This window comes from Pinus tabuliformis, chromosome 2_2 (assembly GCF_031772625.1).
Source record: "Pinus tabuliformis cultivar Carrire ecotype Pingquan chromosome 2_2, CPIR1, whole genome shotgun sequence".
Taxonomy (NCBI): Eukaryota; Viridiplantae; Streptophyta; class Pinopsida; order Pinales; family Pinaceae; genus Pinus; species Pinus tabuliformis.
Window position 1 is genome coordinate 103,292,744 of NC_142300.1, and position 18,371 is coordinate 103,311,114.

The following is an 18,371-nucleotide window of genomic DNA, read 5'->3' on the forward strand; positions in this document are numbered from 1 at the left end:
CAAAGAGCTGGGACGGCAAGCTTAAAGGCACGGATTTTTTGAAAGCGCAACCCCAGCCGACTCAAATGAACTCAAAAGTCAATATTCACTGACAGAAAGAGCAGTTGTTACATTTGTCTTTATTTCAGCATTTATTTTCTCATCATCCTCTAGATATTTTTGTATCTTGTTTTTGTATATATACAACCCTCTGCATTGTTAAAGGGGTTGGTCGGCTAATGTATTCCTGAAGAGACTCACACTGTATGTCTGATACTTTTTCTATAATCAAAGACTGCTTACAAGCTTGGAGAATGGACTGTTTGATGTGTTATTAATGGTTCTGAAGAATTGAATGTGGAATTCTTGTGCTGCAATATGAATCAATAATTGTTCCTTCCCTCTGTTATTTCAATTTCATATATGCTCAAGTCATAGAACAAAGGATTGGTTTAGAAATTGCTTAGCCACACTCTATGCTCAGTTTCTGTGGCTTATTAATGTTTTCCTCTTGATTTAGGCATAAATATGAATTCCTTTATGGCTCATGTTTGATCTATTTCATATATGAATGACTGTTATCTAGGAATTCTTAGCTGCTCCCAGATAGATTTCATTCATCTTCTTTCTGCTAACCTGTTTGAGAGATTCTTTGTTGCCTCTCATACCTTAGCCCTCTTTCCATCCTTTTAAGCTTAAGTGTTGTTTCATGAGCAGCTACCTTGCTCCTCATTCTTCTTGTGACCAAGAAAACACACCAGCAGTCTTACTCCATGACTCCACGCCCAATGGTTTGAAACTTAACAGACTATGTTTTGCCTCTCTACTTGAAGGCATCATCCTTCCCACCAAACTTAAACAAAACCCCTAAACTCAATAGCTAGCCTAAAATCATTATCAACAAAGCTAAATCAGAAAGAGAGAGCCCTCTATGACTGCAGGTGGGCTAGAACCTACAGTCCAAAGATTGGTTTGTGGTTACCTCGGCCGTATCCTTTCAGGAGCTTAAGGACAACCTGAGTGATAACATCTTGACATGTAAAAGTCCCTGATTTTGACATCTTGGTTGCATTGAGTCAAGATCTTATGAAGAATTTTTTTATAGATATGGATGCTCGAATGAGAAAGTCTCCTCCTCTTCATGGATTTGGTAATTTGATGGCAAACCCTCTATGAAGTGAGGAGTCTTTGGGAATAGACACTCATTTACAATAAACAAGCTTCAAGAGTCCATTTCCAAAAATGGGAAATAATGCTTTGGTAGGTGTAGGGAGACTACTACCTCTTTGATTTGAGGGATAAACAATAATCAAAGTGTATTGTTCATAAACACAACCATACCTCCTCCAATAAGAATTTTATCACTGGAACTCATCAGGTGAAGAATGGACTATGATTAGGTCCATTTTGTCAAAAATAAGAGCTCAATAACATCCAAAGTACCACATGAGGTGGTTCCTTTCATAGTGAAGACAACGATTGCTTCAATTTATGTAGATAACATTTTGATTTCATTATACCTTCATAAGGCTTGAGGTATGATCCTCATGGGATGATAAGTAGGATGAGAAATATAACCATACAAGTATTAGATAGATGAAGTTTATGAAGAAGTGGTGAAATTATATTCTTGAGAGCAAGTAAAATGGGCTTTCTATGCTTATTATTTCAAGAAAAAACCTACAACATCCACCACTTCAACCTCTAAAGGGATAATGTATTAGAATAGAGGGGACAAAATGCTAATTAGTGAAGTCGCTTCAATTTTTGAGGTAGGGGGAGCTAGTGAGAAGGCTAAGTAAGAAGAGTCTTATAAATGGCATCTCCTCAAAAACATAGATCATTTGTCCTCCACTACTTTAGTACAAACACAACTTACTACCTCAGCGATTTAGTAAGAGCCTCCTCCTCTTGAACAAAGTGACATATTTTGATAATATGCTAAAAATAAAAATAAAAAAAATCCATGCATCTACAAAAGGAACTATGTACTAAGGTCATAAATCAAAGAAAAGGTGAATCCAAACTCCTCAAAACCTTGGATGTTAAGAGGGACCTAATTCAATTTGTACTACTTGAACCAAAAGTCCCTAAGCCCAATAATTCATATGATTACTCTGCCACAAAAATCACTATGGATATCAAGAAAATTGGCAGTGCTTACATGTTGGAGATACATAGGAAGACTAGAGAAGTAGTGGTCAATGGCCAGAATGTTTGTAAGTATTGCTACATCATTTATTTATACTCCTAATGGGTGTGTTTAAAAATAGTTGCAAAGTTGTTTACATTTTTGCAAAAATTAGTATGTTTATTGGAAGTGAGTTTCCATTTCTAGCGATAGATCTCCAACAACCAGAAAGTAATTTGAAGACAACATATACCACATGGGTAGACTAGACAGGACTAGAAATGAATAAAATTCAATGCTAAGTTCCAGAAATTGTTGAGTGGTAAGCAATAAAATAGGAAGGAATTATTTTAGCTACTTGAAATCAATATCATCATGCTTTTAGATGAAGACTTCCATTACATGATCAACTAGGAAAGAGTTGGCACATGTATCAATTTTTGTAGAAGTAGATTGTTGAGAGGTTGGCCTATTGCAAATTGTCAAAAAGTTACAATGCCTGAAACTAGTAATTATAGAGGTGCCAAAATTGTGAACTCCAATAAATATAGCTCATTGAATTTTCCTAGTTGGATAACCATTCAAATAAAATATGGCATTAGCTCTACTGAAAGTTTCTCATATGCACATGTACAAGGAAAAAATGCTACTTTTCCTAATATAGCTTTGTTCATCTAGCCATAAATGAATAATGTTGGAATTGAACTAACATTATCTGGATGTACATAGTGAGTGTAATTAAAGATGTTTATGGATGGTTCTCAATAAGTTTCAGATGGATACATATGGTGTATGGAAAGTACGGTCTCATCGCAGTCTACTGCTACTAAAAAAAATTGTACCTTGCCACCAGTGTTTCCTGAAGGTAGGATGAAGATAGAAATACTTTTGAAGAGGTGCCATATGAATTTGATCTAGTTGAATGCATATGAATCTGCTCAGTATAGATCAAATAGTTGTGGTTAAATGCAATCTCGAAATTGATGGACATACTTTTGTGTTTGAAAAACATGAATGTCAACAAGGGTGTTCTAGCTTGAGTGTTGTTTAGGGGTTGTTAGTTTTAAAATTTCGGATGCACATCAATCTCTCAATGTGCAGCCATCATGGTCAGCAATTATTTTGACCATTCTACCAAAATGGGGGCCACAACTACATATATAACTTCCTAGCTTGTTTCATCTACCTAAGATGCCAAGTGATATTGATGCAGGAGCATCTGGCTCAGAAAAATCATTGTATTTAGTAGACATAGGGGTATTGTGTTTTAAGGGATTTGGTTCCCAAAAGAATTAAATTAATGTAATTTTAATGTTTTTGAATTATTTTAATGAGAGATATTTAATAGGAATTAATTAAATATTGTGAGGATATTTGTAAACTTTCTTGAATATAGGAGAACATGAGTGATTGATGAGTGATGATGAGTGATTAGTGAGGATTGAGAGATTTTCAAATACTTTAAATCTTAGATTAGGAATTGGTTTCATAATTTTGGGGACTAGAGAGAATCATTTAGAATTAGTTGAGTGATTTATGGAGAAGATTATGGATTTAGAATAATGCATAACTATGTACTTATTTCTATACATGTAAGCCTGAATATGGGAAGAAGGGAAGAAGAGGGTGAGACTGAGGAATGTGAATAACTCTCTTGTAAATATTTTATTTATAAAAAATTATTTATGAGTTTTGTTTTTGGATACATATTGTGTAGACTTTAATGCTATGTGTTGATTTTATTTTTAAATATTAGATTTGCTGCGTGGGACCATAACCCACAGGCCTGAGGATCATGAAATTTTGTAGCTTTGTTGCATCAAAGTGGTATCAGAGGAAGCATTGTGAGAGCGAGAGCTGGAGTTTGATGTGTGAGAATTTGTTGCAATGGATTCTCAGAGTTGTGACGAAGAGGAAGTGGTCGATTTTTGGATCTGACCACCACTCTATTCGATCTTTGGTGGATATTTGAATCATATCTGATAGAGTGGTGACAGATCTAAGTTTTGATCAGATAAGATAGCATGGTGGATGTGAATCTCTGGCATCATCGTTAATTGTTGCATATTGTGGAAGTCAGATTTGTGCATCTGCACAGTGGAGAGAAACTGTTGATTGAGCGGGGAGGCATCAACATTAAAATATCTGTGGGAAATATAGATTCCCCAGTTGAGAAATGGTGGTCCAATCTAGAATTGTGGCATTGTTTTGGGGTCACAACCTGCTCTTCAGTAACAAAGGTGATCTCCCTACGGTAAGCCAGTGGATTGATCATGGCTAGCATCGAGTGTGGAGAACTACATTGAATATTTGGGTGTGGAGCTGCTCTTAGCTAGATCGACCACATTCTAAATGTATACAAAGCCATTGCTTGCTATGAAGTGCTTCGAGTTTTTTTGAAATTGAACATAATTGGATATTGAAAAATGTTTGGCATGGCCTCCCTCATGAACTGTTAAGAGAAATTTAAAGTGATAGTGGATTATCAATGTTGGAGTGCATTGGGATGGAGGTATCAAGACATAAACATCACCATGGTTCACTAAAATCCATGAAAAATAAAATTGCAGTGTGCAGTCTCATAATATTAAAACAATCAAGTCAATTTGGTGGTACTGTCTTTATATTCCTGCAACTATTTTTACTGCAAACTGTGACATTCTAATTTTTTTTGGATGGAGAATCTAACACAGGTTTTAGTATTGTGTTTATGTAAATCCTTTTGAAAGTGGACAATAATAAATGTTGAAGCTGCTAGGAGGACCAAACTAGATTGAATTATGCACAGAATCCTCCCTTATGTAGATTGAAATTTTTGTGCTTTATACATATGAAAATTGAGGACTGTTTGGACTGATCACTGCAAAAACAGAAGTGGAGTATGGAGACTTTCAGAAAATCAGAGGTGCAGCAGAAGCACAACAGAAGAAGAGATAAGGAATACACCAAAACAAATTGCATGGGAAGGAAGATGAGTAATGAAGAAAGTGAGATAAGTCTTGTGGTGATGAGAGCACAGTTGGATACACTAGCGGAATGGTTATAAGAGGAAGAGAATGAAGACCAAAGATATGGATGGAGAATGAGGAAACATGTCAAATGGAACTCATTGCAAAAGAAATGGAATGCCAAGCTGATAAATGAGTTCAGAGAAATTGAGCAAATACACATTTCTTTGTTGGAGAAGGTGAGACTCAAAGGAATCGAGTCACAACAAAGAGGATTTGTTGAAACCGAGAAAGTCCATTGTGAAGAATTGGTGCTTGAAGTATCAAATGAGGTCAAAAGGTCTTGTATTTTTAAAACTGATAACTTGTTTATGAGTGTAGGTACAATATCAAATGATGGGTTTGTTGCTAATAATGAGAACAAAAATATGGCCGCTAATGACCACAGCAAAGATCCAGAAGGAAATTATGGTAAAAAAGAAGTTTTTTGTGAACCTGAAGGAAATTTGGATAATTCTTCTTCATTTCATGAAGTTGAGTTTTCAGATCAAATAGAGAAGGATACAAAGGTAAAGGATGAAGCAATTTTCAAGCTTGATGCTTGTCATTATTTATTCTCTCTTAGTGTAACCAATGAAGCAATGAGAATGATGAAAGAAAGGCTACAACATAAAATTTGGAGACCAAGAGAAAGAAAGATGATAGGAACAAAAACACTGTAGCATGAAGAAGAAAGACTAAAGGACCAACAGCTAAACAAAGTTTGGGATCCTAGAGGAAGAAAGTCATAAAGACTTGTAGCTACTACATTATTACAGAAAAGTGACAGGCCTCATAGACAAGAGTCTATGAATTTTTCTTTTCTACATCGGGAGTCTGATGTAGGAGCATCTGGCTCAGAAAAATCATTGTATTTAGTAGACATAGGGGTCTTGTGTTTTAAGGGAGTTGGTTCCCAAAAGAATTAAATTAATGTAATTTTAATGTTTTTGAATGATTTTAATGAGAGATATTTAATAGGAATTAATTAAATATTGTGAGGATATTTGTAAATGTTCTCAAATATAGGAGAACATGAGTGATTGATGAGTGATGATGAGTGATTAGTGAGGATTGAGAGATTTTGAAATATTGTAAATCTTATATTAGGAATCGGTTTCATAATTTTGGGGATTAGAGAGAATCCTTAAGAATTAGTTGAGTAATTTATGGAGAATATTATGGATTTAGAATAATTCATAACTATATACTTATTTTTATAAATGTAAGCCTGAATATGGGAAGAAGGGGAGAAGAGGGTGAGAGTGAGGAATGTGAATAATTCTCCTGTAAATATTTTATTTATAATAAATTATTTCTGAGTTTTGTTTGTGGATACATATTGTGTAGACTTTAATGTTATGTTTTGATTTTATTTTTAAATCTTAGATTTGTTACTTGGGCCCATAACCCACAGGTTCGAGGATCATGAAATTTTGCAGCTTTATTGCATCAGGTATTACATCTTATAGTTTGTTGAAAGTATCAACTACCCACATAAACTTCTACCATGAGCAATGATTCATCAATATACAAGTTGAACACAAGGCACGTTCATGGAAGGTGCTATGACCTAGTTGGAAGCCTGTTGAATCTATTGAGGAGGTGGGTAATAGCACCACTAATGGCATTTATTTTGAGCATAAGCAATAACATATACAAATAACAACAAAATGAAAATTATTCCTACTTAACAGTTGCATTCATATAATCTCACTCTCCAAGATAGCCCGGAAACCAACACACCCTCATGATTATAATCAGAAAAAACTATAGATATGCCAAAGAATGGTAGAAGCAATATTTGCATGGAGAACTTCACTTTCTGATACTCCATATATTACTAGATCCAGAAAGATTTCATCACATAGACAAATACTTTAGTAGGTCCCCTGCTACCTTCTTTTGTTACACACACCATATATTCCTAGCCCTATATATTTGGAGATGACTACTTTTAGACAGAGAGTCTTACATGGAATTCAAGGTCAACTAGGTTAATTACCTCCTCCTTTCAAGCCCTCTCGACCACCTGATGCATTAAGAATATGGTTGATATTGGTGCTAAAGACATGGATAATAATAAATGTGTGGCATAATGCCTCCCAACACAAGAGATCTTAGGGCCATCTCTTCTTACAATCCTTCCACCTAGTGTAGAGGAACTGCTACCTTTCATAATTCTCAACATGCCTCATGACAACAGATGCTCATCACCAAGTTTTTACCCCTACCTAGAAGATTCATTAAATTTGGATGTTATAAGAGAAATAAGACTCCTAGATTTCCCCCGTTGGATAGGATAGCATAGCCCAATCCTTTTAGGCTACTCCCCAGAGGATATTTCTAGGCTTAGCATTGGCATATTTGTGACGGTGTGCATGGATAATGTGTACTCTTCTAATCCTAGGGTCCTACTCGTCAACATCCATAGTCCTAGCTACCTTCTAGTGCAACATCACTACGGGGTACTTCCTTTTAATGTACTATATACTTCACTATTTAGAGTTTTCTCACCCTCCCTTTTTAGGTTTATTATTTTGGTTGCCTCCCTTTTCATGTTCACCCCCTTTTTATATTCATGTTGTGGGGAAAAGTATCCGACTCGGAATGACCCTATCCCTACTCTAAGGGTGATAGTTCCTTAGCAACAACTGAAACTAAAGCTTTGATATTTTTCCTTTATGAAAGTACAGAGAAGGAAGAAAAGATTGACCAACCGATGTCTTTCGCTTTTGTCGATCCTGTCTTCTCTCTTTGCCTCTTGTTCCCAGCTCCTTGCTCCTTTTGCCGGCCCAGCTACACAAATATCCTGCAAAAACAAGAGAGGGAAACTACAAGAAACATGTACTCATAACTGATGCATGGATTAGAATGGATCAAATATACAGATAAAAACAATACATCATTGCAATACAAGTATATAGGAGAACATCAAAAGCTTTATTGATAGAAGATAAAGGTTCTGAGAAGGTTACAACCATAAATGGCTCCAATCCAGCAGCACCTCCCCAGCAGCAAGAAATCTCCTCTTCTCCTCTATAAAAGCAATCACCCAATAACTCTAACTGTAAACCAACAGCACTTCCTTACTTTGCACAAAATTCCAGCCTCCCTAGACCTCATGAGAGAGCTCTATATATAGGGTAGAAGGAGAAAGGATGAGTAAGCTTGAGACTGACATAAAGCTTCCTTGTGTCCTCTCCCTCTTCAGTTAAACTTCAGTTCTTGAGTCCACTTGGAGATCCTTGCTTCCACATGGAGATCAAGTACCTCTTACTCATCATAGGGCGAATTCCTTGAACCAAGTGTCAGTTTGGAAGCTTCCTGGGCAGTTGACACCTTGCAGAATGACTGTGCCAATTGGCCAATCTCGCCCAGCGCAGGTAGCCTTCATTGGTTTTGACTTTCAGCGCAGGTACAAGGAGGAGCAGTTGACATTCAGCGCAGATGCTCAGTGGAGCAGCTGACATGATCCAAAAATAGCCTGTTTTTGAGTGTTTTCAGGTGGAGAACTGATAGGAAGTGCTGTGGTTTGCTGACCTTGTTCCTCTAGGGGTAAGAACAACATGTTTAGGGACTTTGGATCCCTGTAATTATCGACATTTCATGTTCCATGCTGCGAGGCACAAAAATGTCTATAACAGTTGCCCCCTAAAGTATGAGGCCGTTTATCGGGTGAAATGCTTTATCCAGAGGGTCCGAAGTTCATCCAAGTGCTGAGAGGTGCCCTGTAATACAATACAATACAATACATTATTTTTCATTCTGTTTTCATGATCTAGCTGAGGTGGGCATTCCCATGCTCAGCTTTATAAATACATTTTGGTACATAGAACAGACGATCGTCTGATGGTAGACTGATAATTTTCTGCTGAAATTATCATCCTTTGAGTAGGATGATCATCTGCTGCAATGATGTACATGACAAATGCTTTTATATTTCCTGAATATGTATCGCAGCCCGGATGGATGAAACTAGATCCGGGGTCTTCAAACTCGTTCGATCTTCACTCTAAGTACAAGTCGATCCATGTGAGAATTTCGCTGAAGTCGAACATGGAAAGACATCGCTTGATTACCGGTCAATGATGAAAACTGTTAACAAGCGCGAGAGGAATCACCGATAATGATAATGACCCTCAAGGTACTGCAGTACAATTCACGTGGCATGAATAAAGGACTTGGCATCGAACGCCACGCAAAATCTTCTGGTCAAAGGTCATTGATGTATACCTGTCGCCGGAAGTGAGAAACTTGCCATTGAGGCATGAAAGCTTCAAAGTACTGATGGGGTTGTTCCTAGATCAACTTCTTGGATAATGAGCTGAAGTCGACAAGAAGCGATCCGTCAAAGGAGGGCCTTAATGAATCCCACATCAATGACACGTAACGGAGCTAATGATTTTAGTGGAGGTGAAAACAAACTGTGACATATGATTCAGGGTGGCGATCATGAATGGATGAAGGATAATGTATGGCAGTGGATGGGACATGGTTGACACTTTCAGAATGACCTCTCTTGAACATATAACGACACTGATGCGATGGATCGGTAGCATTACCCCAAAATGTGGATGGTTTGGCGAAGACCATGGTGATGAGACCGGTGAATGAAACAACCCAACCCGATGTGGTACGGAAGAAAAGTGTCATGTTCAAGAGCGACTTGCTACCATTAAGCTTTGATGTTCTCCCAATTTTTCCCCAGTCATTTCTGACCAGTACCTCTTTATTTTTGTCAAGCTTGAGGAGGATAACATATGCTTGTTCTATAACCTGCCCTTCGGGCAAGCCCATCGCTATGATTTAACGAGCTTAGCGATAGGGAAACTCGTTCTCGTCTAAAGACAAGTTTGTCGCTATTTAATCATTTTAACGAGTCTAACGACAAGGAAAACTCGGTCCTTTTCATTTTTAGAGAGTCTGAAAAGGTACAGAAAGTTAACTCCATAATTCCTTTTTCGTCATCTAATCCCTTAAGTCCAAAAAAGTATAAAACAATACAGAAGGGATGGGTGTTCGGTACTTTTAACGAGCCGAACAAGACAAGCGCTCGATCTTTTTGTGTAATAATCCCTCAGGTCCAAAAAGATTAAAGTCTAAATGAGGGATAGCTCTTCCGGTCCTTTTAACGAGCTGGAAGAGCAAAACTCGGCAAACTTTTCATATTTTACGAGTCTGAAAAGAGCTCAAAGAGGACTCGTCTTTTGAGGAACGAGTGATGAACAGGGATAGCAACTGATTCTAGGTACAAGTTGGAATTTTCCAATCACGACAGTGTCACAAGGATGGCTAGGTGAAATCACTCTTCGCAGATGTTCCTCAAAATGGGTAAACACACAAATGGAAGTGAATGATCGGCCAAATGACGGTGGAGGTGACGGTGCACAAACACGACCAAGGCTTTTATGGCTGATGAATTTACGATCTCAAAAGGGTATTTACCGGTTCATTTTTTCTGAATGAGCTTGAACTCTAAAGGAAAGCCTGCTCATAAACTTATGTTTATTTTTTAACGAGCATGAACTATGCGCTAAAACTGCTCGGATCTTGCGTTTATTTTTTAACGAGCATGAACTATGTGCTAAAACTGCTCGATATACCAGTCATGCCCCCAGCATAACAAATGCAATCGAGGGGGATGCCCCGTAGACTTCATAGGGTCGTTTCATTTTTTAACAAGGTTGACATGGTAAAGAACTATCCTTATTTCATTTTTTAATGAGGTTGACCTGAGATAGGAACTATCCTCGAAGCTTTAGATCCATTAGAAACAGAAAGTTTCATATTCCATTGTAGCCATTTCCGCCAGATTACTTGGAGGCGGTAAGGCGAAAGTACCCATCAACGGAGGGTTTTCTAGGAAGATGAATCCGATATTTTGGAGAGAACAATTGTTCAAATGGATCATTGGAATGCTTCCCATGATGCGAGGTTGCACAACTTCTGTCGAAGTTGTTGTCGAACTGCTTGGTTGATCTTGTCCTTTGCTGTTCGACAATTGCGGATCCCCGCAATCTTTTCTTCTTGTTGAAATCAAAGCATCGTCCCGTTGCTTAGAAGTTGACAACATTAGTACCTCGCATCTAGAAGCATCTCTACTATCAACCAGATTTTGACCCGGATTTGGAAACGGATCATTTAGAACAGCTGGGATTTGCGAATTCTTTACGAATCTTTTAAGCTCAGCTTTGAATGGACAATCTCTCGTCCAATGATCCTCCTCACATATCTGACACCCTGACGGGGGTGGTTTCCTCTTTCTGGGAGATCCTGAAGAAGTTTTCTGAGGGGATGACTCACCCTGTTTCTTCTTCCCTTTGTTTTGTTTCTTCTTGCTTCCTGGTTGATTGGAGTTTTTGCCTTTATCCGTAGATACAGCATTTACCTCCAAAGCAAGGATCTCTTGATTTGCTTTTTGATTCGAAGTCTTACGGGCTTTCTTATTCGAATCCCTTGTCGACTTAACATTTGCAGTTCCAATCACGTCATCACCGGCATGAGAGTCACTATTCGATCCGGGAGGAGGAGGGATTGAAAATTCCGGTCTGGGGGCGTCAGGTATTTTATCATAGAGCGTGCCCGACTGAGTATATACTAAGTCCAAATATTGAGCACGAGCAATAACCTGCTCCTCTGTTACGACGCCTCCCTTAGCCACATCTTCTGTTATAGCCGGAAGAAGCGACTTTATGAACCACTCAGCTAATAGCTGATCTGGAACATAAGTCTTTACCATTCTGCGACGACGACGCAACTCATGTATATGATCCGATATATGTGTGGCTGTTGTCTGCTTGAAATTGGTTAAGATTTCTGTTCCAGTTTCGTACCTTATAGGTAACTGAAAGTGTGTTAAGAAAGTCGTGGCTAGGGAACTAAAATTGTCGAAAGAGGCTCTAGGTAATTCAATATACCATTTAGCCGCCGGACCAGTCAATGTCCTCTGGAAAAGGCGAAGCCTTATCGAATCATCATTCAAGGTATTCGACGAACACCACAGATGGAATGTCATCACATGATTCGACGGGTCTTCGCCAGGATTTCCATTGAATTTAGGAATGTTCGAAGGAAGTTTGTGAGGAATCGCTGGCCACCAATGGGCATAGGCGATTGGATCGTTCGTCAATCGATGTAAATCTGGTAATTCTAGAGTTGCCACGAATGGCAACTGCTGATTCAGGTTTGGCGAGGCGTACCCAGGATACGATGGAATCGCCTGAGCAGTAGGCCTTTGCATACCAGCATAATGCAACTATGTTGATATGACTGATATGGCTGGTGGGCTTGGCCACTGTAAAGTGGTTGATTTAACCCGTTCTGAATATAGGGTTGCCCACTATTCGCAAAGATCTGTTGTTCAGATCCCTGGTACACCTGTTGAAACTGAGGTTGTTGGTATTGCACCATCCATGGTTGCGAAGCCATGTTTTGCTGTGCGATACTAACCGACGGACCAAGATGCGGGGTTATGGTTCCCGTTTGTGTCTGTGTCGTCCCGGCAGTTGGCGATTGTGGTTGTGTTGCAGGTTCAATGGGCTGTTGCATTACAACTTGGGGTTGACATACAACAGGCATCGATTGAACTTGCGACACGGTTACAATTGCTGGCGTCGTCGGGATACTAGACATAGGTACACACTGTTGCATGGAATATACAACTCTTGGTTGTTGGGGTAACATAGGTACCCAACCACTCGTCGTTACTTCAGTCAAACCTGAATGTTGTTGAAAACTGCCGTATGGGTATCCCCCCGGAAGGGGAAGTGAAAGGGCATATTGCCCCCCATATGGTAACAATCCGGAACTCAAGGGTATAGATTGCCTTTGAGGACTGGATGGCCCAGACTGATTTCCAAAGGGATCAATTTGTCTAGTTTCAACATAAGAATTACCGGGTATTATACCGGAAGAACAAACTGGAACAGACCAAGTTGTCGTAATAGTCCCTGGGTGGACTCCTTCTAGCTGATGAGAGCTAGTCGGGAGCTGGTATGCCGGCAAACATCGTTGGAGTGACAGCAGGAGCTTCTGCTGTCGCTGTGTCATTTGGCACAGTCCTAGATGTCGACGGTTGCTCAGACATTTTAAGTCTATCCAATAAACTGCCTAACGATTCTACAGGAACTTCCAGTGGCGATGGACAAACTTCTGATGCAGAAGGAAAAAGAGTGGCGCCTACTCCAAAATGAGTTGGAGTATTTGCTTGCTGGTCCTCTACGATTTCCTCTATTGCAATCAGACCAGGAGGAAGAGGAAGACCGTCAGGTCCGTAAAAGATTTCTAGTGCCGAAGAAGGGGTTGCTTCGACAGCGACAGTTGTTTGAGCAACAAGACTGTGGACCAGTTTCAGATGGAACTGGTTCAGTTATGCAAGTACTTGTCCTCAGACTAGGATCAGTACAACTGTCCCTCTGTTGCTGTTGAACTTCTTCAATAGAGGCAGGGATCCCAGAAATATTAGGAGTGACCAGAATCTCAGATGTTGTCGGAACTGTTGTTCTAACTTTAATGGGAGATTTTGACCCGGTCAAGCGAGTTTGCTTCGTCCGTACTACTCTCGATTCCGGAGACAAAGACGGTTGACTCGCGAGTCTCCTCGAGCGACAGAGTTTTAATTGACTTTCCTCCACGGTTGCGGATTACTTGATCAACTAAAATACAAAAGGGGAATTATGTTTCCGTATTGAATGAATTTTATTAGACGCTTTTAGACACAACTTTGCTTTTTCATGTTTTAAGAGTCGAGAAAAAGCTAAAGATGACTCTAGTCGCCTTCGATGTATTAACGAGCCCGAAGTGACAAATGCTCGGTTGGACTTTTTCAGTTATAGAGTTTGAAAAAGGCCAAAAGAAACTGCTCTGGAGATCTAGGCAGAGGGTGTGCCAAACCTTTCGCGAAACCACAGAATACGTTTTACGGTACGGGTGGTCGATCTTCGTGAATGCTGTGTTCACTGCATCGTGATCAATAGGGCGGCCGACACGGCTTCCTAAGGATAAAGGATAAATGCCTATAGGGGTCTCCCAATATACGCGACGGTACGCGGGAGCACAAGTCCGTATTAGTGCTATCGTCCCTCAGGAGGAATCACCCACCTTCGTAGAGATCGACAGTCACTACGTTTAACGACGCCGGAACACGTCTCTACCTAGACCTCTATTGTGAGCGTTATGTTACAAAGAGTTTTTAGATTCATTCAATATATTTTAAGTTGATCTTGTTTAGAAGTTTATCTTTCAGGATCACCACGAGATGTATTGGTACAAATTCCTAAATGCAGCTAAAATGATAAGCAAGCTTTACAATCTTTTTAGCTTTGAAAATCCTAACTACTGAGGGGAGAGAAAAACATAATCTTTCCACACAGAGCACAAAGCACAAACTAATGCACTTTCTCCTAGATCAATCACGCAAACTTATCAAAAATGCAAATGCAAGATGCATGTATTTCTTTTCTTTTCCCTTAATGTTTATGTAAGACAAAAGGAAACTGTCGTATAATTTTCGAATTCAATTTGAAGCGTAAACAAACAAGTTTTGTCTAAAATCAAAAGACGCCTTACAGGTACTTGTTTCGACACTAAAAATGTATGAATTCAAACCATAAAATGAAAAACAAACAAACTCAAACAGCCATGAACAGTAATAAAACTAGCTCTTAAGATCATAAAGACACTTTTACAGTTCAGGATCTAAGAGGCCACAGCTATACTGGTTTGCTTTTCACAATGGGAAACTGTAACTGAAACAAGAAATACTGAAAGAACAATTACAGTTTCATCACACGACTGAGGCGGAATAATGTCAAGGAAAGTTGGTTTACAGCAAGTACAAATGACAAGCAATCAGCAGCAAAATAACAGTGAAAACAGGGCCAAGACTCAGTGGGAAACCTCAGGAAGACATAGCCTAACTGGTTCAGCGCAGGCTCTGGTCTGTCAAACTGACTCTCAGCGCAGTTCCCGAAGGGAGTACCTGCGCTGAAATGCAGACTGCCTTTGGACAACCTGCACTGAGACACGAGAGTTGCGTTTACAAGGGTTTCCGGGTCATAAAAAGCTCAAAAATTCACTGTTTTTGCTGAAATAAAAAGCTATAGGTCAAGTACAAGCTAAGGGATGATCAAGAGGATGAAAAGCTATCACAAAGAGCACAAGAGTCCTTGTGGATCAGCTCTTCAAATCATAAACTTGCTCAGAAACTGAGCCAGAGCAGCTGCCCTCTACTTTGCAATTGAAGGACTCAATTGCAGTTCGATTTGGTGCTCTCCTTGTTTATGAGATGAATAGCAAGAAACACAATAAACCAACAAGATGCTAGGATCCCCAGCGGAGTCGCCAGTTTGTTGTGGGGAAAAGTATCCGACTCGGAATGACCCTATCCCTACTCTAAGGGTGATAGTTCCTTAGCAACAACTGAAAGTAAAGCTTTGATATTTTTCCTTTATGAAAGTACAGAGAAGGAAGAAAAGATTGACCAACCGATGTCTTTCACTTTTGTCGATCCTGTCTTCTCTCTTTGCCTCTTGTTCCCAGCTCCTTGCTCCTTTTGCCGGCCCAGCTACACAAAGATCCTGCAAAAACAAGAGAGGGAAACTACAAGAAACATGTACTCATAACTGATGCATGGATTAGAATGGATCAAATATACAGATAAAAACAATACATCATTGCAATACAAGTATATAGGAGAACATCAAAAGCTTTATTGATAGAAGATAAAGGTTCTGAGAAGGTTACAACCATAAATGGCTCCAATCCAGCAGCACCTCCCCAGCAGCAAGAAATCTCCTCTTCTCCTCTATAAAAGCAATCACCCAATAACTCTAACTGTAAACCAACAACACTTCCTTACTTTGCACAAAATTCCAGCCTCCCTAGACCTCATGAGAGAGCTCTATATATAGGGTAGAAGGAGAAAGGATGAGTAAGCTTGAGACTGACATAAAGCTTCCTTGTGTCCTCTCCCTCTTCAGTTAAACTTCAGTTCTTGAGTCCACTTGGAGATCCTTGCTTCCACATGGAGATCAAGTACCTCTTACTCATCATAGGGCGAATTCCTTGAACCAAGTGTCAGTTTGGAAGCTTCCTGGGCAGTTGACACCTTGTAGAATGACTGTGCCACTTGGCCAATCTCGCCCAGCGCAGGTAGCCTTCATTGGTTTTGACTTTCAGTGCAGGTACAAGGAGGAGCAGTTGACATTCAGCGCAGATGCTCAGTGGAGCAGCTGACATGATCCAAAAATAGCCTGTTTTTGAGTGTTTTCAGGTGGAGAACTGATAGGAAGTGCTGTGGTTTGTTGACCTTGTTCCTCTAGGGGTAAGAACAACATGTTTAGGGACTTTGGATCCCTGTAATTATCGACATTTCATGTTCCATGCTGCGAGGCACAAAAATGTCTATAACAATTCATGTATATTGTTTCATTTTTTCCTCCTTTAGCTTTCGTTTTAGAATGTTTTGAAGATGCTTTAGGCATGCTTTATTGTTGTTTCCAAACATTTTTATTCCAATTACTGTGGACATATTTTGGCCATTGGTGGACGTTAATATAATTGCTTCAATTCTTTCCTCCACTTCAGACACGTCTCCAAATATATTTCATTAAAGCTTATGTTGCCAACGCCATATTTCTATCTATATTTTACTCTTGATTTGTTGTGATGTGATAACTAAAGAATAATTCCAGGCTAGAATAGAATTATATTGAAATATATATGCTTGAATATGTAGGGAAACTTTGGTAAAAGGGTAATGTTAGAAACAAAGATTGAGAATTGTCTATCAGTAATAGAATATTTTGCTAGTTGTTAAACCCAAATGCATCCAACTATTTCAGCATAGGTATCGAAGCCATCAATCCCTACCTGTGCTTAGATAAAATATGGGTTTGAAACGTCATGTATCTATGTTTTGTCCTCTGTTAAAAATTTATTTGGCACTTACCATGTCCATTTCGAAGAGATTGCCAAGATTGAGACCCTAGGAATGGAGATAAATTCAACAACATTCATCAAATCTATTTTTGTTTCCTCCTTTTCTATAACAAGATGTTCCTCGCATAAAAACACCATAATTTGATGATAAGAATCTCCCTTGAGGAAAAGAAATTTCCACATAATAACTCACATAAGAATACACAACAAGAAAATCATGCATATTCTCTTTAAATCAGTTTAATCTTCTTACTTTTGAGTCATTGAAGAGTTAACACATTTCATATGCTTTTCTCTTTTACATGTTTACCTTATCTTGGAGCATTCCTACTGGGTTTGACCCTAATCCATTTTGGTGAAAAGTGCTTCAACACATGGTTAGACTGCAACATCAGTCCTATTTATATATATGATAACTTAGGTCTTAACTGGTGTAGCCATTATCACCCATGCCTTCGACTTCATATTCCTCTGTGGAATATTGATCATAGAGCCGATTGAGTGCCTCGTTCCACTTGTATAGAAGTATTTTGAAGTTTTGAAGAGAGATGGATGGGTCATCGCCCATGGGTGTGGTGAATCTTGTGTAGATTCCTTCTGTGGAAGGACGAAATCACCAGGATCCAATTTCTCGACTTCAACCAAATGTATTAGATCAGTCCTACCATAGCATGGTCACTCCCTTTCTCCTCCTACCCTAGACAAAACCAACCAAATGTACCAGATCAAAAATGCCATAGCATGGATGTGCCCTTCCTCCTCTCACTGGACAAACTCAACCAAATGTACTAGATCAGAGCTTCCATAACACGGTTGCACCCTTTCTCCTCGACAACCCCTGTAATGCGAGGGAAATGAAATATTTTGATATTTGAGAAAAAAACAATATTTTGATATGAAATGTGTGTGTTTTTCAAGGAAAATTTTAAAGATTGTTCATAAAGTAATGAAGCATAGAAGCAACGTACGGGTGAGTTGGAAGGCATGGTGGAGGCCCTAAGTTTTATAATAGAGAAAATCTTAATGAAATTTGAAAAAATACGAATTTATAGAAGTAAGTATGTAGAAGTTTGAATATGTTGATGTATGGAAGGTTAAGAAGTTATGTTATATATTCTTTTCACTTGTGTATTTCTCTAAAAAGATAGATTTTTTTGTATGTTATTTGTGTGTTGAGTATAGTTGGTAGATTCTATATTATAATTTTGAGTCTTTTGAAGGAATTATAGTTTCCTATATATGCAAGGTTTGTAAGTTACTTAAATAGATTTAATACTACGTAGAAGTTGTAAAAGGGATTGCATCTATTATCAACTTTTGGTGTTTACTCT